The 23,388-nt window shown below is 36.2% G+C and overlaps 2 long non-coding RNA genes across 4 annotated transcripts in view; one reads left to right on the plus strand and one right to left on the minus strand.

The window, feature by feature from the left end:
• Positions 1-8,561, plus strand: part of LOC102160801 — a 973,686-nt gene extending 965,125 nt beyond the window's left edge. For all 3 annotated transcript variants that reach the window (XR_002338692.1, XR_002338694.1, XR_002338699.1), the window contains 2 exons: positions 2,904-2,994; positions 7,195-8,561. This is a non-coding gene — a long non-coding RNA (uncharacterized LOC102160801). The remainder of the gene's footprint in view (positions 1-2,903; positions 2,995-7,194) is intronic.
• Positions 1-23,388, minus strand: part of LOC106508906 — a 369,867-nt gene that overhangs the window by 52,273 nt on the left and 294,206 nt on the right. The window lies entirely within an intron of this gene.

A 23,388-nucleotide genomic window follows, 5' to 3' on the forward strand; every position in this document is an offset into this window, starting at 1 on the left:
AAAAAGAAAGACTGACGTTTAATATCAAGTCACAATGTGTGTCTTCTAAATAAAGGATCTTGGGCAAGTGTTCACATATTTAAAGCAGGCTTTCTCAACTTGAGCATTATTGACCTTTGGTACCAGATAATTCTTTGTTGTGAGAGATTATCCTATGCACTGTTGGCAGTTTAGTAGCATCCTTGGATCTACCCACTAGATTCCTATAGCACCACCCCCTTGTGTTGTGACAATCAAAAATGTACAAACATTCCCAAAGGTCCCTTGAGGGTCAAAATCACCCCCTCATTTGAGAACTATTGCTTTAAAGCCTTAGCTGATAGTAAGACAGTCTTAAAGCAAAGATAGTCCCCAATAATACAGTAATGGATATAAAAGGTCATTGATCACATATGTTATAACTTGGAAATTGGGGAGTGTTGGACGATTTTCAGCTCAGTTCTCTGAGACTAATCAGTATTATCATGCAAAGTATTTTCAAGTGTTCCCAAGGATGAAAATTGGTAAATTTACCGGAATATAATCAGCCTTACATCACCTACTCATTGAGTATTCCTTCCCCCCACCACCCCCACATTGGTCTTTTTTTTTCAACCATAAACAGTTTCTTGAGGTCATAAGCCAGACTACTCTGCTTAATCAGTGTTCATTCCCTGCTCCAGTACTGGCTTGGTGACTAGAGGTCATGTAACAAATGGATTGGCACCATCTTTCAAGGCCATCTGTCTCTGGCCTCTTGGATCAACACCAGGTGTTTAGTTGAGTACAATAACTTAAGCTCTTCCATTTTGAAGGTGTGAAGATCAAATTATTTAACCTGACATTCTAAAAGCAAAAGGATTATTAAAGAAGAAGCAAGAAGTCCCTGTATGTGATTTCACAGTTAGTATACACATGTTTATCACTAATTGCAGCAGGCGCAGCACAGATAGGATTTCCACTTTACCAATGTTGGATCAAATTTTTCCCTGGGGAAAGACAGCCAATGGCATATCCATTGCATGGTTTACCTCTCCATGCCTCGTATGTGTTCTCTGCAGAACTGATGGCTCCTTCACCTAGCTTCATTTACTTATTCTGGTTTAAACAAGATTAAACAGTAGCATATTTTCCTCCTTAATTTCTTTGTAGTTGCTGATTTCTCTTTCATCTGTCTGCGTATTCTTAAAATTCTTAAGCTTTTGCATGTTGTATATTTCTCTCCTAGGCTATCTTCCTAGGTTTTATAAGTACTAAATTAAGGTCATGAGGACCCATTCATTCCATTTATCTTCTTCTCAAGATTGACTTCTATTTGAGCCTTTGCTCCTAAACCTAAGTTCCTTATCCCTTAAGAGTTTGAGTCACATGACCACAAAGCAGGGAGCTCCAGGTATTTCCAAAGTCATTTTTTTTCCTGGGATGGTTCTAAACCTGCTAGACACCTGTCCATTCTATTCTTGGAGTCATTGTTGATGACACATGGGTTTTCTCTATATGGTCTTCTCCATTGACCATGAAATATGAAAGCTCTAAGACCTCTTATCTTGATGCTCCCTGCCCTGCAATTTTGATTGGAAGTGCAAAGCTCCTGAATGGGGTACTTTAGGAAAGTCAACAGCCAAGATATAAAGGAAATGAGTCCTCAGGGGTGGGACACCCATTCTTTTTCCTCTTTTGAAAAATTATCTCTTCTCCTTCAGTTGCAGGACAATAAATAAATAAATAAGGGAATTTCTAAGCCAGACCTGCAAATTGCTTCAAACATCTGTAATCCCTTTTTTTAATGTGTCTAAAAAACCTATAACTATTTGGGTCATGTTGGGTGTTATTTTAATAGAAAATATTTTTCCTCTTCAAGAATATTATTGGAAGAGTGTATTTATCACCTAAATCAAAACTAACATGTTTTTCCCATATACAAGGGAGGTGGAAAAATCTCTTGCCAAACTTCCATGAAGAAGACTTTTCCAGACTTTCCATTCTGAAGCCAGTTTCATAATTATATACCAATACTATTGATGAAGAATTTCATTATTTCTCCTTATGAGATAATATACCAACATGTGAATGCAGATGATAAACTATGAAGATGCAAAAATGAAAGTTAGTATTTTAAGGTATTTGTTATTTTTTTCTGCAATTAAATTCAGAGTAGAAACTAAGTGGCATGAAATCACACACACGGTAGCAAAATTACCAAAAAAATTAAAAAGAAGAAATGCTCACAAAGTCAACAATCACGTTAAAATTCCTTTTTGCTGGGTTAGCTGAAAGACCATGGAAAAAAAATCCACCTGCCACTCAGTTTAATTTCTTGTGTTTAGAGCTCTACAACATTCTGTGTAAAACTAATCAATAAAAAGGATTTATGAAACCTTGAAATAGAACAGTCGAAAGGAGGAAATTATAGTCAGTTTTAGTTATTAAAGATTTTCACCACTAAATTTAGTATAAGGGAAACGTTATACATCTTTTTTAGCTGAAACAGGACATTTATCAAGCACATGGATTGGGGAGACGATTGTGCGTAGACCCACTGTAATGTGTCTTTATTTGTTGCTCACCATTTATTGTTGGCTGTAGCAAAGTCGGCCCAAACAGAAGAGAAACAGGGTTGGAAAAACCGTGTTTAAAAAAAAAAAAAAAGGCAAGACACAGTAGTGAACTATGATCTAGACATGAGAGGAAAAAAACTGTTTGTGAATTCAGGTCCAGTTCATACTAAATAGCTTTGTTTGACTGTATTTTTAAAAGAAAGAGGGCAGGAAAGAAGAAAAAGAGGGAGGGAGGAAGTGAGCAGGGGAAGTAAGCAGACTCTCCATCCCTCAAATGGCTTTTTACTTTATGGGATCAAATATAGCTCTGATCATATCAGAAACCAAGTCGTTACTGATTTTGTGTTTATGTTTGCATATTTGCAGGACCATGGGCATTTCTGGAAATAGTTGTACCGTGGACTAAGCAACACTGTTGCTTCATGTAGAATTTTGAGAGACTGCCTCAAGGAACTTGGTATGTGGTCTTGAGACTCTTACTTAGATGCATTTCTTAGCAGGGCAATTTGAGAAAATTCAAGAATTTGGCTTTTGTTTGATGAAATACAAATGACAGATGGAAAATTGCCGTACTTTGAAAAGAAAAAATGCAATGATGCACAGAACATAAGATTGCCATAATAATAATGGCACTTAGCGTTTACACCCCGAGTTCTTCATCAGCAAAGTACTTTACAAACAACTAATTAAGCCTCATAATACTCCTGAAAGACAGGTATGGATCATTACTGCCATTCTACAGATGGAGAAAATGAGGCAAAGGGGATAAGTATCTTCGCCGAAGGCTACTGGAAATAAACAGCAACACCTGGATTAAGGTCTAGGGACTCAGTCTTGTGTGGGTAAAGGACCAGGGAATAGCATTCTTTCAACCAAAACAATTAGGCCCTTCAGGATAAATATCTTTCCTTTTGAAAAGATTAACCTGTTATTCAGTTAACGCTGATTTTCTTTTAAATTGATATGATACTTGCCTTCAGAAAACATTAACCTTTTTCCTTTGTTGGGCTTATTCATTCTTTATTTCATTCATCTCACTGTCTCCACAATTATCCTCAAAGAATGCCTTTTCTGAATGACTGGGTAACAGGGCCTTTTACCATCAGTGTCACCTAGTGACAAAGCATTGAGTCTCAGGTTTTGTTTTACATTCAAGTTGCAATTCTTATCAATGGGGCTTCCTTTTAAAATTATGATTTCTCATTTCTGGTAGGTAATAATTATTGGCAATTTCAAAATTCTATACTACCTGAGATGAAAAAAAAAAGGTAGGTTTTATTCTTTTGTACTAGTTAACTCTCTTAATAATTCTCCTGAATCCCCAAATTATTGTTCAAGATATAGAATGTCACCAAAGAAACAATTCCCAGCATGAAAACAATCTCACAGATTGTTTATTTTTGTGTTACTGCTGCTTACCTTTAGAAGTCGCCCAAGTTTTAATGAGTGTTTTGCTGAGTTGGAAACACATTATGGAAAGTTGCAGAAAATTTAGGACAAGTTTCCTTTTCTTTCTCTTTGGAAGATCAATAAGGTCAATGACCATGTTTTCATATATACTTATTTGTAAATTCCCAGTCCCTATGACCTTACACACCGACTGAGGGAATAGAATTCGAAATAATAAGAGTGAGCAATGCACCCACACTGCTATGGGAGGTAAATGTATAATTAAATCATATTCTGTCTAATAAATATACTGAAGAAATATAAAAAGGAACAGAGATTGCTTTTTTCTGCTTATATATTGAAAACAGCACATATTTATCAAACTTCTTGGGATTTGTACATGTGGACAGCATTTGAAGAATATTCTAGAAAGTGAAAATATCATGATTTACCCAGTCATTTATTTAATAGCCTATAGTTAGTATGATTCCAACTCTTACCCTAACACACAATATCTTAAATATCATCATTTATAAGTTTTGTTCTAACTCTTATTATTTTATACTTAATCTAAAGTTAAAATTTTACTGCATTTAAGTATGTTAATTATTCTAATTCTCTTTCTACTAGTTACCAAAAGCCCTTAGAAAGTTCGACAAATTACAGTACTATGTCCAAATGTATATTTCTCCTCTTCCTTAACCTTTGGCATTTTTGCATTCTTATTTTTTTCAAATAAAGTAATTCATTTAAAATATTTTATAGAATCTCATAAATAATTAGGTACTATACATACTGGTATTATTATAAATTTCATTATTAACTATGATATATATTCTTGTCCAGGTGTTAGAAAAACTAATGGTATTTTGTTTTATGGATGCTTAAATTTGTCTTTGTTTCATTTTCAGTGAGTTGAAAAATGCCCTATATTTATTAATCATTTCTGTTTCTTTCATGGATTTTCTTCTTATGTCTTTTAATTATTTTTAATTGGGGTACTTTTCACTCTATATATTTTAAATATCTTAAATATAGTCATAATATAAACCTGTTGTCCTTTTTTGTTTTAAATATTTTCAACAATTTGCCTTATGACTTTCTTGACAAAAATTTAACATTGTTAAGGAAATATATTGATGTTTTTAAAATCAGTATGTCAACCAGTATTTTTATACTTAGAATAACTTTTCCCAAAGTTTAATCTCTGAAACACTAGGTTTTGAAAAAGTTTCATTAAATAAATCAAATTATATGGCCTAATAAGTTTGGAGGAAGTGAAGATGTATAAATTTAAGTGATTTTCTTTCACAATGTTGTGCTCTTAGGAAGTCGATATGCACTGAATTTCCAATGAGAGAATAGAGTATACAGCCTTTATAGAACATATTTGACCATGGATCCCTATGTTCATAAAGCATTTCATAGGACTAATGCTTCTTAGAAATGTGACCCTATGTAGAAAATATTTGCCTGTCGTAAGATTGTTTTCTTGCCTTTTAGGGCCACACTGCAACATATGTAATTCCCAGGCTAGGGATCGAACTGCAGCCACAGCTGCTGGCCTATACACTGCCATAGCAACATGGGATCTGAGCTATGTCTACAACCTACACCACAGCTCCTGGCAATACTAGATCCCCAACCTACTGATCGAGGTCAGGGATTGAACCCATATCGTCATGGATACTAGTTGGATTCCTTTCCACTGCACCACAACAGGAACTCCCCTAAGATCATTTTTTTAAAAGTTAAACCGGCTGAGGCTCCATAGCTCAGGGGTTAGAGCACTGGTTTCATAAAAAGCTAAACCATACATACTTTCTTTCAGTTTTTAAAAGCCTTATTTGTGTATTTATTTTTTCCATAAGGTGTATATTTAATGTACATATACTATAGGGTGGGGCCTTAACTTTCTTTTCACCCAGTAATCAGTTCTACCAGAACCTTTTGTTTAAAAACCTGCATCTTGTAATCATTTGGTTCATGGTACACTCTCATTTTTGCCATGATATAATTATTATGTATATATTTAGTGTGTTGAAATACTATCTGTTCTATTAATCTTACTGTAATTTCATGAATCAGAACCACAGAGTGTTTTAGCATAGCAATATACTTAAACATCTCTTTTAATATATTTAAATATGTGATTTATTTTCCCCATAATATTCATAGATATCTTTACCTATTTATTCTTCCAAATAAACTTTAAAATTATTTTATCATGGTCCTAAGTAACATTTTATTAATCTTATAATTAATTTGAAAACAATTTGCATATTTTACAAAATCCAGTGTTCCATTATGGAAACACAGTTTCTATCCCTATTGTATTGAAGTTTTTATTTATATTGCTTAGGAAAGTATTTTTATACTTCTCATACAGATTATGTGCATTTCTTAATAAGATATTACTATTATGTGAATAGTACCTTTTCTCATTATGTACTCTAATTGGTTATTGCTGCTATACAGGAAAACTATCAACTTTTGCCATTTAATTATTTATCCAATCACTGTAATGAACTTTAACATTAATTCTCAGAGTTTTGTCAATGATTCCCTTGAGTTTTCTATTTAAATAGTCATAATGTCTGCAAATAATGACAAAAACTTGCTTTCTCTTATTTCAGCATTATATTTTATTGCCTTGACAAGGGAGTTCATGCAAGCATTCTTGTTTTTAATTAAATATAATTTTGAATCTTTTTAAAGATAATTTAAAAAATATAGTAATGGTTCTTTTATTTCTAATTCTGTAGGAATTTATTTTTAAAATTTAGAAATGAGGGTCAAATGCTGTTGAAGGAATTTTTACCAACAAATAACAGCTAAAGAAATCCCGAGATTTCTTCTTGAATATATCTCTCTATCCACACACACACACACACACACACCCCGTGTGTGTGTGTGTGTGTGTGTGTGTGTGTGTGTGTGTTGTATTACAAATTAACATATTTGGTTGAATATGTCATATGTACAAATACATACACACATATATATCTAGTGTTACCAAAAATTTGTCTTTCTGGTGCTAAATTCTATCTGGTTGCAAAATAAAGCAGCTTCCTAGAGGCTGTGTCTTACTGCTTAATGCTGAGGCTGTCACATAATTTTCTTAAGTGGTTTCAGATTTCTGTAATAAATTATTTTCAGATCTTCCTTGGGCCTCAGAATAATGTTCTCTTTACCTCTTTTGATTGTTTTTATTAAACACTGTATTATTGTTGTTTTCATTTTCTCCTCCTTCCTGTTCTTAAATCAGAGCCATCCAGGATCTTGCCATCGGACAAGATATCAATTTCCTTTGAAGGTACTTCTGGTCCGGCAAGTGCTAACTGAATCACCTTGGTACTTGACATCGATGACTGTCAGCATAATAAATGTCTGGTAAGAGTTTATCTGGTTCAGTTCTTCTGGACTGGAGTGGAACCATCTTCCAACTCCATTGTTTGAATCTCTGGCACCCCAGAGATGAAGAACAGGGAATTCTATACTGTACTCTCAGAGCTTCTGTCTACAGACCATTTATGATTCCACACCCACAAGATGATGATTTCAGGATGCAGTTTCATGTGTAAGCCTGCCCCACCTGCACAGCTGAATTGTATTCTGTGTATTCTGTGTGTGGATGTTCCAAGTTGTATACGGTAGAGTTGTCTCTGAGACATAAAGACCAATGTTCAAGGACCAGAGAGAGTCTTCAGGAACTAAGGGTAGTCTCCAGATGACATCCAGCAAGGAACTGGTTTCTGCCAACAACCTGAGTGAGCTTGGTAGGAGAGTCTCCCCTAGGGCCTCTATACAACCTGACCTGCCAACACCTTGGTTTTGGTCCTGGGAGGCTCTCAGCAGAGAACCAGCTCAGTAACACTGTGCTGGGATGTCTGGGCCTTTCCTAAGTGGAAGATTCTTAATTTGTGCTGATGAAAGCCACCCATTTTGTGGTGTTTGGCTCATATTGCTGTCTGAAGGCTTTCTTTGTCTTCTCCTGCCCCCTTCATTTTCACAGGCATCACCTCCACCTCTTGCAATTAAGAAAAAAAATACTTGAGAGAAGTAAGGTTGCATGATGAGAGTGCCTTGATTTCTTAAGAAGCAACACTTTCACATCATAAGGGTGCCTGCCCCAGTGTCCTGTTAGATAGTGAACTGGAGTCTCTATACTGCCTGTGTGCAGTGAGGAAGAAATGAGACGTCTTCCTGTTGTGTTTCAGGAAACAAACAGAACACCTTTGTTGTAAGAAAGAAGTTGGAAGAGACCATTAATTATTTAATTATTTTTCTTATCATCTTCCATTGCTTTATTATCCTTATCTTTCAGTTCATATTTTATGTGTTTTTTTGAAGTATAGTTGATGCACATGACTATAATAATTAAACATGTAAAATATAAGGATTCACATTTTAAGTTACATTCTGTTTATACTTATAAAATATCAGATATATTCCTTGTTGTCACAAAATATATGCTTGTCCCTTATTTTATACATAATAGTTTGTGGCTCTTAATCTCTCTCCCTGTATTACCTCTCCCCCTTCCCTCTCCCCACTGGTAGCCACTAGTTTTATCTGTATATCTGTGATTCTGTTTCTTGTTATATTCATTAGTTTGTTGTAGATTTTTTTAGATTCCACATAGAAGTGATATCATACAGTATTTGTCTTTCTCTGTCTGACTTATTTTATGTAGCATAATATCCCTTGTGTCCATCCATGTTGTGCAATGTTATCCATTCACCTATGGATGGACACTTAGGTTGCTTTGATATCTTGGCTATTGTAAATAAAGCTGCTGTGAACCCTAGATTGCATGTATCTTTTCAAGTTGTTGTTTTTGGTGTATTTTGGATGCATACCCATCAGTAGAATTGCTGGTCTTTTGGTAGTTCTAGTTTTAGTTTTTGTAGAAACCTCAGAAATGATCTCCAGGGTGGCTGTATCAGTTTCCATCCAGATCAATGCTGTACAAGAGTCCCCTTTTCTCCACATCCTTGCCAGCATTTGCTATTTGTGTTCTTTTTGATGAGAGCCATTCTGACAGGTATGAGTTTGTTTCTCATTGTGGTTTTGATTTGCATTTCCCTAGAGACTAGTGATGTTGAGCCTTTTTTCATGTGCTTGTTTGGCCATTTGCATGTCCTCTTTGGAAAAATGTCTGTTCAGGTCTAAAAATATGGAACGCTTCATGAATTTGTGTGCCATTCTTGTGCAGGGGCCATGCTAATCTTCTCTGTATCATTCCAATTTTAGTATATGGCTGCCAAAGTGAGCACCCAGTTTATATTTTAAATTTATAAATTGATAGTGTGGTATCAGAGTGTTCTAAAAGGCTTCTTAATAAAATGTACCATAGAAGAGCCTTAACACACCATAATCCCACTGTTCCCATTTTACAGATAGGGAAAGGCCTGAAATACTTCCCAGAAAGTCATAGGACTTGGTAATTAGTGGCAGAGCCAGAAATGCATGAGAGGAGTGAGCAAATGAAAACTAATTTTACTCTATATTTACTCTTTAAAAAGTAGTTATTAACTTTTAAAAATATATGTAACATAATATTATTTTTAAATTTTTTTAAATAAATATTGGGTATCAGTTAAACATTTGATCTACGAATGCTAAAACATAGCCTGTCTTCTTAATAAAGTCACCTTTTTGGAGGTAAAGTTATGGGCAAGGAATATAAAATGAAGTTAAAGATGACATTAGAGCCAAGAGAGCATTTAAAGCTGAAGGGAAACTGGTCATGATTTAACTTGAAGATAGTAAAGTATAGGCACAGAAATTGAGTAATCAGATGTACCCACCTTCAAGGAAGTAAACAAATTTTGTAATAAAAGAGTATTTCCTCTACTAGTGAATATAAAACAATTTGTAACCTACTTTATGTTACTATAATAGGAGCATCTAATGATAGTTCCATTTCATTTTCATACTCTCTTTTATCTCAAAACCTCCCCAGGATACCTAGAAATATTAATTTATTAAGTCATTCAAAATTACATTCAATCAGATAAGGATAGACAAGATCACCTCACTCTACTCACATTTTTAATGGGCTCATCCCACTAAATTGAGACTCACTAATCTACTCTCCACATTTCACAACCATATCGAGATTTTTTTTTTAATTATTTTTGGCAATGCCCATGATATGCAAAAGTTCCTGGGCCAAGACTCTAGCCCAAGCTACAGCAGTGACAATGACAGATCCTTAACCACTAGGCTACCAGGAAACTCCTGATGTCTATATTTTAGAAAGCTCTTCAGTTATGTAGAGAGGTCCTTTATAAAATTAGATAAAAAGAATCACAATGTTTGTATATATTTCACATGGAATGTAAGCATGATTTGATCAGAAGCCTTTTTTTTTTTTTTTTCTTAGCAAGCATACAGCTATAGCCATTGCAGAATTATCTCTATTTCTGGCTTTCTCTCTGTGTCTTCAAGCTGATGCCACTGTTTCACTGTTTCATACAGAAAGCTCATCTCCAATCACTGTATCTGTGCTAGTTAGAGCCAGGGGTTACCAACTCTCAGTGGGATATATTCGTACTGGAATTATTAATAATGTCCACCTCCTTCCTAACCTTTCTCATTTCTGATATACAATACTCATCTTTCTGAGCAAGTGAGTTAACCCAGTACAGACAGTTTTATCATCTAGTTCTGGTGATGTTCATTTTTGGTTTTGTTGCTTAGGTTTACAAAGACAATGAAAGCAGTTTTAAAGAGCATGGATATAATATCAATGGCACATTTATCTCAGCTACACAATGGTCTGGATTTAACAATGACTGTAAACGTTTCAAGGGTTTGGGGCTGGCTGACATGCTGATGTTACACTTTGGTAGCTAGTTTTCTGAGTAATATGCCCTTAGGCAAGAAGTGGTCCAGAAGTATACATGAGATATCTATAAATTGAATAGTGAAAACTATTCTCATAGGTGATTGACTTACAATATCCAGATATCTAAATTTGGTTCATATCTGAAACATTTTCCATAACATCTTCTTATATGTGCTACATCAAATTGGATTATTGGTAAAGTTTCAAAACACTTAGTCTTGAATTTTGTTCTTAGAAATTGAAGATGAGGGAGTTCCCATCGTGGCTCAGTGGTTAACGAATCTGACTAAGAACCATGAGGTTGGGGGTTCGATCCCTGGCCTTGCTCAGTGGGTTAAGGATCTGGCGTTGCCGTGAGCTGTGGTGTAGGTTGCAGACGTGGCTCGGATCCTATGTTGATATGGCTCTGGCGTAGGCCGGTGGCTGCAGCTCCGATTCGACCCCTAGCCTGGGAACCTCCATATGCCATGAGAGTAGCCCAAGAAATGACAAAAAGACAAAAAAAAAAAAAGAAAGAAATTGAAGATCAGTATATATACATAGCAAATATCAACAAAGAAAGTAGAAAGTTACTTCTTTTCAAAATTGATATTCCCTGGATTACAGAAATAACTGTTGTCTAAGTGTAATTTGGGCTTCCCTTCCAAGCACTGATTCAGTAATACTCAAGTTATAAATTTTAAAAGAATCATTGCAAGTTTTAATTTTGTAAGTGAAGACCAGAAAGTATTATTTAGTTTCTTTGGAAAAGTAAATCTACCTGAACATTACTCTTAAAATCAATGAAGTGGCTGTTCTTAGAGCAATATCTCATACTTGGTTGGTCCTGAAGCATTTACAGTTTGAGTATATTGGATGTAGAATTGAAAATTTCTTTTATAATGAAGCAAATCTTGATGAAACTGTTTCTCACTTCCCTCAGTGCTCATTTTGGCTCAGCTGAGCTCTTCCAGATTCAGAGTAAGATGAGAAATAGGCCCAGTGCTGTTACTAAAGTAGAATCACTAATTTTTAAAAGTTGTCAGTACTTCTTAAGGAACATATTATTAAATCAGCAACAGAGTACTGTACTTGTAATTATAAAGTAATAGCATGTTCTTGGGGTAGCTGATTGCTTATAACACATCAAAATCAAGTTTAAAAAAAAATGAAGAAAAAAATAATTTAATTGATGGTATATGGTCTGAAGGTGTATTTCCAGGGACTCAGAGGAAATTGCCTGAATTGATTATAAATGCCAAATTTCATTAAAAACAGATCTCTGGAGAATATCTTCACAAAAAGCAGGCAGAAGCTAACTCACTTTAGATTCATTCTTTCAAAAATCCTTTACTGAGTGTCCACTCTGTATATGAAGAGATTTCAAACAGACTAGGCTTAACAACATCTTCCTTTTTGGCTATGCCTACCGCATATGGAAGTTTCCAGGCCTCTGAGCCACAGCTACAACTTCTGCCACAGTGGGAACTCCCAACATCTTATTACTTCCATTTCCAATAAAAATTTTGAAACTCTGTCATCACATACAATAAAGAACTGTTTGTTTGGGAGTTCCCGTTGTGTCAAGGTGGTTAATGAATCCGACTAGGAACCATGAGATTGAGGGTTCAATCCCTGCCCTTGCTCAGTGGGTTAACGATCCAGCATTGCCATGAGCTGTGGTGTAGGTTGCAGACGCAGCTCGGATCCCGCGTTGCTGTGGCTCTAGCATAGGCTGGCAGCTACAGCTCTGAATAGACCCCTAGCCTGGGAACCTCCATATGCCGTGGGAGCAGCCCAAGAAATGGCAAAAAGACAAAAAAAAAAAAAAAAAAAAAAAAACCGTTTGATGTTTCCATTTTGAGCTACTTGTTGGTGGGCATTGTTATATATTTTGAAGTGAAATTGTAATTAGAGTGGTTTTTAATCTATTAATTTCAATTGTCCATTTACTGTAATGTAGGCTTCATGGCTTAAAGTTCAAAAATTAATTTTAACTTCATGTCTGACAAATCATTCATGTTAATTCCAGTTCTCCTCAATGCCTTGAAGATCCACAGACTTGAGAGATTCTCGATAACTCTAAGGATTATAGATAATTTAGAAAGGATTTATCCTATAGATACTAAATAATATGACACTATATTATGATAAAAGCAATGTAGTACATATTTAAGACGGTGGGCTCTACAGCAAGTCTTGCTGAGGTCAAATCCTTTGAAATATGTGCTTTGGGACAAGTTAATTACCTCTTTATGCCTCATTTTCTTTGTCTGTAAAGTGGGGTTTATAATAGTGCCTAACTCACTGAGTTGTTTCAGGATGAAGTGAGTTAACACATATAAAGCTTAGAACAATAATTGGTATATAAAATACTCAATAAGTGTGAGTTTTTAAGGGCATTCCTCAGAGGTGATGTGAACATAGATTCAAAAACTTTCAACAAAATAACAGCAAACTGAATCCAACAATACATATAGGGACCATACACCATGATCAAATGGGATTTATCCTAATGAGGCAAGGATGGTTCAATATCCACAAATCATTCAATGTTTTATACCACATTAACAAATTGAAGAATAAAAATCACGTGATCATTTCAATAGATGTCAAAAAAGCTTTTGATAAAATTCAACACCCATTTATGATGAAAGCTCTCAACAAAGTGGATATAGTAGAAAACATACCTCAGGATAATAAAGGCCATGTATGGTAAGCCCACAGCTAATATCCTACTCAGTAGTGAAAAGCTGAAAGCATATCCTTTAATAGTAGGAATAAAATAAGGATGCCCACTTTCACCACTTTTATTCAACATAGTATTGGAACTCATAACCACAGCAAGGATGCTTTTTCACACAAGAAAAATAAATAAAGGAATCCAGTTTGGAAAGGAAAAAGTAAAATTGTCACTCTTTGCCAGTGGCATAATACTACACATAAAATTCCTAAAGAAGATACCAAAAAATTATTGGAACTCATCAATGAATTTTTTAAAGTTGGAGGACAAAAAATTAATATATAGAAGTTTCCATTGTGTTTCTATACACATTATATTCACTAACCATAAACTATCAGAAAAATAAATTAAGAAAACAATTCCATTTACAATTGCACCAAAAAGAACAAAATACCTAGGAATAAATCTAATTAAGGAGATAGAAGACCTATACTTGGAAATCTATAGACACTGATGAAAGAAATTGAAAACAACACAAAGAAATGGAAAGATATACCTTGCTAATAGATTGGAAGAATTGATGTTTAAAATGATATTACTAACCAAGGAAATCTACAGATTCAAATGCAATCCCTATCAAAATATCAGTGGCATTTTTCACAGAACTGGAACAAAAACTTCTAAAATTTGTACAGAACCACAAAAGACCCAGAGTAACAAAAACAATCTTGAGAAAGAAGAATAGAGCTAGAGATATCATGCTGCCTGATTTCAAACTATACTACAAAACTATAGTAATCAAAAACAGTGTGTGTACTGGAGAATAAAAAACAGACACATAGATCAATAGAACAAAATAGCACAGAAACGAACCCACACTTATATGGGCAATTAATCTGTGACATAGGCGGTAAGAATATACAAGGGGGGGGAATACAGCCTCTTCAATAAATGATATTGGGAAAACCAGACAGCTACATGCAAAAGAATCACACTGGACTACACTCTCACACCATGCACAAAAACAAATTCAAAGCATACTGAAGATTAAATGTAGTATTTCAAACTATAAAACTTCTAGAAGAAAACATAAGCAGTATGTTCTTTGACATTGACCTTTGTAATACATTTCGGTTACATGTCCTCAGGTAAGGGGAACAAAAGCAAAAATAAATGAATGGGACTTCATCAAACTAAGAAGTTTTGCACAGTGAAAGAAACTATCAACAAAATGAAAAGGCTGCTTACTGAATGGGGGCAAATATTTGCAAATTATATATCCCATAAGTGGTTAAAATAACCCATAAGTAGTTAATACCCAAAATATACAAAGAAGGAACACCTCTCAACATCAAAAAAGAAATTTTTAATTGCCAGAGGATCTGAATATATATTTTTGCAAAAAAGACATATAGTTGGCCAACAAGCACATGAAAAGAAGCTCAGCATCACTATCATCAGGGAAATGCAAAGCAAAACCATGAGCTATCCCCTCATATCTGTCAGGATAGCTATTATCAAATATGCAACAGATAGCAAGTGTTTTTGAGGATGTGGAGGAAAGGAAATTCTTGTGCTCTGTTGGTGGGAATGTCAATTGATGCAGTCACTTTTGAAGAGAGTATGGAAATTTTTCCAAAATTTAAAAACGAAAACTACCATATGATCTAGCAATTTCACTAGTAGGTATTTATCCAAAGAAAACAAAAGACTTGCTAACCTCATGGTTGCCACAAACCTTCAACTTGTGAAAAGCACAATATCTGCGAAGCACAATAAAGTGGCATGAAATGAAGCATGCCTGTATTTGCAATCCCACCTTCCCATTGGTGAATCAGTAACTGTGAGTGGAGGGAAGGTAGATGTTAACATCAGAACTGATGGAGTGGTGCAACATGCCTTGTCTTGAGCAGCCTCAGATTGACCTCAGTAAGATATTCTAAGAGTACCTACAACTAAAATATGCCAGGAGACTTTGCTTTAGTTTTCCTTTTCAGTTTGCTGCTTTTCTATTCAAAATGTCTTCAGATGGTAATCCATCATTCTGGTCATTCTCCTACTCAATGTGCCTCATACTAATCACTTAACTCCGTGATGCTCTAGGCACTGAAATCCTTAAAAATTAACTCCTTTATGGATTCCTCTCTGAGTGTCTCATGGAACAAACTCTACAGTAAATAAATTCATTTTTCATTGAATTTTGAAGCCTGCAATTAATTTACTTCATCTCAAACTATTCAGTTAAGCTTTATTGTACATATTAGTTGCGCTTGATCTTAAAATCTTCAAAAATAAAGCCAAGGAAAACTACAGATCAATCTGGTTAACTCAGAATATTCATTAGGAAGATTCTGTAAGAAAATGCAGTATACTATAAAATAAGACACAATTAGGTATTGTATGTAGTTCAACCAGATGGAAAAGTTCTTTAATAACATAGCTAATGCAGGAGTTCTTTTGTGACATAGCAGGTTAGGGATCTGGCACTGTCACTGCAGCAACTTAGGTAGCTGCTATGGCACCGGTTCATTCCCTGGCCCCAGAATTTCTACGTTACGCTGGCGTGGCCAAAAAAAAAAAAAAAAAAAAAAAAATACATCTAGGAGTTGCCTTCATGGCTTAGCAGTTAACGAACCTGACTAGGATCCATGGGGATGCGGGTTTGGTCGCTAGCCTCGCTTAGTGCGTTAAGGATCTGGCATTGCCATGAGCTGTGGTGTAGATCACAGATGCAGCTCGGATCCCCCATTGTTGTTGCTGTGGCGTAGGCCAGCAGCTGCAGCTCCGGTTCAACCCCCAGCCTGGGAACTTCCATATAGCCGCATGTGTGGGCCTAGGGAAAAAAAAGCAAAAAAAAAAAAAAAAAATTTGATGCCAAGATTCATCTCATCTCTCTAGTCAGATTCTGTGAATGGAATTATAATTTGAGGTTCCAGAAAGTGAAAAAATGATGTCTTCAAAATTGCTGAACATTACAATATCAAATGGTTGAAATGACACTTGAGAAGTTATTCAGGCCATACTTAAAACATCCCAGGCAAATGAAAATGTACATGAACCTTAACTGTTAAAGAAGCCCCATATCTTCATAGCCAGAATGAATGAATACTCTCATTCCACAGGACAACAGCTCTTCACCATCTGTAACATTCCTGACTGTCCAAGAAATTCATAGGCTAAAATGGCCTCCTGGGAGAACTTTCCTATCAGCCACTGAGCATGTCATTGCCCTCACAAATTAGCTTTCAGGACGTAGACACTGGGTTTGGGATTGATTCCATTCCCCAGGATTTCTACAAAATGAGTTCCGTTCCTCCTGTTGTCCACTTGGTAGCAGAGGCACAGACATTTCTCCTCATGGACAAGAGAACAGAAGAGGACTGAGTATCCCAGAGAGCAATACATCAGCCATGAAAAAGAGAGTTGTCCAAGATAAAATATTTTTATTTTATGGAAGATACTAAATATAGTTGATGATTAAAGATTTGCTACTACGTTGTAGCAGGTTCTTTTTTTCCCCTCCCGTTTAATTAGTTTAGAGTGATAAGAAGGCATCCCAAAAAGACGGCTTGAAGATTTGTTATTTTAATTAGCCAAGTGTATAAAGAGGAAAACCTTCCTCTAACATGAGGAAAACTGAAGGCAACTTAAGCAGTATCAAGAGGAGATAAGACCATCTTACCAACAACCCGAGCCTAAATTAAGAGTTTTATGGGCTAATGCAGACTCATAAAACAGCTGAAATGTTCTGTGCCTTTGTACGTGAGAAAAAAACCACATTCTGCATCCCAGCAAAGCCAAGTACTGCATGGACTGTGTACTGAAGCTCCTTGACTCCTAACTTCCAAGGGTAAAGAGAAACACCATGGCAACTGCCCCAAATGTGTGCATTGTGTATGTCAGTTAAGAAATGATACAGAACAGAAAAACCATTCAAAGAGAAGGGGGAGAGAAGTAAAATGTATTTTTGTATTATCAAACCACAGTATTTAGAAAGAACTTGGCGTTTCATATGGCTAGAACGTCAAATAGTTCACATGATTCAAACTGAATTTTATGTGCATAATTTTAGATGGATTATCATAGACATGTTTTTCAGATTTGGCCCAGGTTTCCTTTGGCTCAGATGTTTTAAGTGTTTTTGTGTGCATGGCATCTGCATTGACATCGTGCTGTGTCTATTTTGTGATCTGTTATTAGTATTATCAATTGGAACACAGGCAAACTTTCATAGGAAATGAAGGCGAGGAATGAAAATCGTCAATATCTTTTAACTGTTAACCCAGGCCTGAGGTAGTCTGCATAAGCATCTGCTCTGCATTTCTAGAGATAGCTGTTTTTCTACCTTCGCTCTCTAATTACACCTTCTGGGAGTCAGGAATTTGTACCATTTTGCCCTTCATTTGCATCATCACAGCAACTCTAGCCTTCATGTCCCTTTGCCTGATAAGTTGCGGGGTTTGGGTTTCTGCTCACTGATTATTCAAGCCAGGCTCGCCTCTCCTTGGAAGGCTCCAAGGACGTTGCTATTCTTCCTTCAGGCTTACAGCACACACTTGAAAAGACCCGTCTTGCCTTCCATCCTGCTCAAACAGTGGTGCACGACATTGTCTCAGCCCAGTTTCACCTTTCCAAAGACAGGGGTGTGCCTACATGAGGGCTAACAGCACAGACTTCTTGTTGGAAGCTGAATACATCCTGGCGTTCACTTGAGAATTAACCCTTGAGAAGCATGCCTTGCAGCTTACCTATGGGTCTGGCTTTCAGAGCGGACTCATTATTTTTCCCTATTTGGCAGAAGTTGTAAGGTATTCAGTGTCTAGGGCTATATGAGTGTGCTTCTCCGTAAACGTACATCTAGGGCATTTAATCAAATATGTGTTTGAAGTGCCCCATTGATCATAAAAATGATGCTTAATCTAGAATTTTTTTAGCTTATAAATTCCTACATGGACGTTACATGGGACTGCTCTAAAAACTATAAAAGCACTGAAATTGTAAAGAAATCAGGTTGATGTAGTGCAAAATGAAGTCTTTGGGGATGGTCAATTAATTATCTGAAAATTTACATAATGTAAATGTTTAAACCGGATGATTTAACCGAAACACTTAGATCACTGTGGCTCTATACTTGAGTGATTTAGAGAACTCAAAGCAAAGGGTCAGAGAGTCACATAAAATCCATTCCCCTGTGAGGGTTATGATTAGGTTGGATGTGATCCTCCTCAGATTTGCTTTTTTAGGTACTTTTGAAGTTAGGGGAAAATTTTCCGAAGAAACTGTATTTGACCAAAATGATTTTTCTCTTCTGTATCATTTATTGTAAATTAGGAAACTGCTCAAATTTGGCCTAGAATCTCCAGTCATGAAACTTTCCTAGGAACTGCCTCACTGTTGATCAGAATTAAGAAGGAGAGAATGAAAAGAACTCCTTCTGTCCAAGAATTGAACATGTGGATAAATAATTAGGATAGAGCATAATAATTTCATCAAATGTCACCTTAAAATGATTTCTAGTATACATTCGCTTAGCACCTTTGCAAGGTAAATACACAAATCAAGTATGCTAGAATCTAATGCATTGTAATGATCTGTGATCATAATTTAACAAACACACAAACATCATGCATAGGCAGCGTATTTCTTAGAGGTTTCACTAAGATTAAGCAAACATAGTAACATCAAGGAAAAAAAAATGATTGCCTGATGCTAACAAACTTAGAGAACGTTTCAGGTGTTTGAAGACAATTACTGAGGCCCAAATAAGCCTTTTCTTCTTTGTCCTAAACACCATTTTTCTCTAAACTATTATACTATGGGACGTTTCCTGAATATTGGACTTAAAGTACACTCTCTTTTCATCAGGCTGTTGTGTTCTTTGCCATATCGTTAATTTTCTGTAGGAAGAGTTATTACTTTAGGAACGTATCTTACAGCATTCCACATAGATTGTAAGCTGGACCTGGTATGGACCTAAAACTGATTTGACAATATCTCAGAGACTCAGGATAGGGCAGTGGAAAATCATTAGGTCTGGATTAAGTGAGGCTAATTCCGTTGAAGGGAATCTTTAGGAAACTACCAATGGCTGAACTCGAGACAAAAGAAGATATGTTGGACTTAAGACTTCACATGCTCTTTGGGAAGTAAAAAGTGTTAGTAAAACCATAACCATATATTTGAAGTTTATATATACTCCAGGCCTGGAAAACTTTTGTAAATTAATTTTTATACTGATTAAACCCATATTTCAGAGTTCCTGTTGTGGCTCAGTGGATAAAGAACCCGCTTTCTCTGTGAGGATGCAGGTTCAATCCCTGGCCTTGCTCAGTGGGTTAAGGATCTGGCCTTGGTGCAAGCTGCACTATGGGTCACAGATATTGTCTCAGATCTAATGTTGCTGTGGCTGTGGTGTAGGCCACAGCTGCAGTTCCAGTTTGACCCCTGGCCCTGGAATTTCCATATGCTGCAGGTGCAGCCATAAAAAGAAAAGAAAAAAAAAATTCAGGAAGTTTTGATTACTGAATACCAATCAATAGGGAAATGGCTAAAGTTTGGTAAATAATTACAGTGGACTACATGGACACAGAAAATTGCTCTGTCACACCTTAGGGATTCAGAGCTCTCCACAACCCATTTTCAGAAGTGGAAAGAGAGCCACAACTCTACCTATAGAAGGAGGAACATGAACTTCGATGTAGAATGAAGTCAGTTTTCACTGGCAAATACAAAGGTGTTTATGAACTAATTCCAACCAACCACTGGTTGAGGTCTCCTGGGCACTAATTCTCTGTGGCTTCCATCCTTCTATCTGTGGGCACAAAAGACCTTCTCTTCATGATGCAGATGCTGGCAGCTAGAAATCAAGGCCAGCATGCTTTAAAATAGTTCCAAATGGTATGGAGGATCCTTAAGAAATTAAAAATAGAACTACCTGCAATTCCACTTCTGAGAATATATCCAAAGGAAACAACAAAGACGAACTCTAAATACCATACTCACAAGTTCGTAGCAGCATTACTTATAAGAGCCAAGGCATGGAAACAACCTAAGTGTCCATTGATGGATGAGTGGATGAAGTTGTGATGTGTTATATACATATATATAATATGTTGTGATGTAATAGTTATATAATAGCTTATAACTTAGCCATAAAAAAAAGGAAATCTTGCCATTTGCTACAACATGGACGGACCTTGAGGGCATTATGCTAAGTGAAGTAAGTCAGAGAAAGACAAATACTGCATTATCTCACCTATATGTGGACTATTTTAAAAAATGCTTCTGGTAAAAAGAATCTGATTTGTGGTTACTAGAGGTGGGATTGGAAGGAGGGGCAATTGGATGAAGGCAGTCAAAAGGTACAAATTTCCAGTTATAAGATAAACAAGTCCTAGGGACTTAAGGTACAATATGATGGCTATAGTTAACATTGCTGTATGGTATGTATGACATATATTAAGAGAATAAATCCTAAGAGTTCACATCACAAGGGAAAAAAGGTTTTTTTCCTTTGATTATAGCTACATGAGATGATGGATGTTAAGTAAGCCTATTGAGTTATTAATTTCACAATATATGTAAGACCAACTATCATACTGTACACCTTGAACTTATATGATGGTGTACATCAATTATATCTTCAGAAAAAAAAGGTTTGTTCCAATGAAATACGATGGGACACTGCCAGTATCTGCTAAAGCAGATTGTCACTTCTAATAATAATTTTGTAGGGTAATACTAGCTTTGAGTATATAAACTACAAAACTTCAGGGCTCAACCAATGAAGTTTATCCACACTCATATAAAAGAACATTATAGTGCTTCTAGTTGGCGGGCAATTTTCCTCCATTTGTTGGGTTTTGCAAATGAAGTTCCCAGCATCTTTTGACGCAGCTATCTAGCAGTGCTTCAAGTCCTCCGCCCCCAGGTAGTGGGAAAGGAAGTGTGGAGAAAGGAAACCTTCTTGGTTCAGAAGGGACCCCCACATCATCTTTGCTTATGCTTCATTGTCAGGTACTGGGTACAAGGTACCATTTTGGCTTAGATATGCAGTCTGAGGCTGGGCACTTTCTTTCCAGCAATGACTCAAAGTTACAGGACTCCAAACCTTAAAATCACATGTAAGAAATACATCCACTTTGAACACTGTGATAAGAGACCATCAGAGAAGCCCACATAGGATTAAACTGGATCCAAATTTGTCCTGATCTCTTTGATTTGCCCACAGCAACCTTGGACTCAGCACATAGTCATGCTTGATGTAATTGGGATTCTTCCATAGGAGAAACTGAAATAGCTAAGCAAACACATTTTTCAAAGTTGTGTGAATGAACATTGCTCTGCATACTTGTTCTAAACCTTGAAGCAGAATATTATACACAGAACTGAATTTCCATATGTAGAAACTGTAAAATTGCTATTTGCAAGTCATGTTCATTTGTATACCAGAAACCTGCCAGCAATGCACCCAAAATTCATTTGTAGCTGCTATTTATAGCAATATCAGCATTCAAGTTTTTATGTAAAAATAGAAAAGTGGAGCTACGGGTATAATAGTAGCTAACATATTTATTCATTCATACATGAATGTTTATTTGCTCCTTGTAGAAAAATATATTAGGACCTATATTTAATATTCAATAGAAGAAAATTGTGAGGACTAAGGGAAAGCTTAAAGTCAAATATCCAAATAAGAACTGGAGAAACATATTAATTACTATATAGAATCTTTCCAAATATCTGTGTATTTGATGTATGTCAACAAAAGTCAAGAGTCTTATGTGCCCAAAAGCCATACTTCACTTTTAACCACAACAACCACCACAACCATAACTGCTCAGTGAGCCAAGATCTAGATGAGAAATGGTTCACTGGGCATAACCTGGGAGCTCTGTTTATACAGCTGTTGGCAAACAATTTCCAAAGGGCAAGAGTGAGGATTGCCCAACTACATAATCAGTGAGTAAATTATGGATAATTGTTTTCTTGTCTGGATATTGTTTTCTTAAACTATACTTTTATAATTAGAGGTAGAGTTGAGAGATGCTTCCAGTTTCAGTCCCAACATATGATGAAACGTTACTACTCTCATCTTGACAACAGCAAAAGAGCTTGACGACCCAAAAGTCAGCAACTTTTACTGGACCCATCAGAGGGCTGAGGTGCCCATGCAAATCACTGTGTCAAAATATGGAGAGACAGGTGCATCTAGAGAGATACTGAGCTGAGACCTGCTTACCTGGGAGTGGAGCAGCTAGAGCCTTGACCCAGGCAAAACATTTAAAGGTAATCTTCACCAATTGCCAAAGGCTGAATGTCGACTGGGGTAAAAGTGAGACTTCTGTAGGTCCAGTCTTCCAGGAGCCCCATACTTTCCTAAGCTCTCCCTTCAGGAACTCCTCTAGCTTCTCCCAGAGAAGATCTGAGAGAGACTGTGAATTATACTCAGAACCTTCTCTGTAACAAAAGCCTTCTCCCCAAGATAAAAACTTACCATAGCACAATTCTGAAATGTTACCCCAGCTGGAGGAAGATAATAATTGCCCACTGTATCCCCACCCCCTGGCCTTTCTGTCTCACTTGAGGAGAAAGAAAAACAAAACAGAGTAAACAGGGACAGGCTTTAAGAAAATAGATTGGGGACACTGTAGCCAGAGAAAGGAATGGGGAAATATGCTTTCTTACTGAGAGAGGGACAGAGAAGTTGTGTAGGCCATGGCCCTGAGACCTAATCATAGGACTCCAAAATGCTCACCAGCCTTACTCCACTGCGATACACTCCTGTTTAATAACAATGGCCATAGCTGAGAGCTGCAAGGTGAAACCTCCCTCCTAAAAAATACATAGGAAAGTCCCAAAGCCAAAAAAAAAAAAGGACAAAAACAAGGACACTAGAGGTATTTGAAGCCTCTGGTATCTATAGCTGTAATAAATATTAAACA

The sequence above is a fragment of the Sus scrofa genome, chromosome 1 (genome assembly GCF_000003025.6).
Source record: "Sus scrofa isolate TJ Tabasco breed Duroc chromosome 1, Sscrofa11.1, whole genome shotgun sequence".
Taxonomy (NCBI): domain Eukaryota; kingdom Metazoa; phylum Chordata; class Mammalia; order Artiodactyla; family Suidae; genus Sus; species Sus scrofa.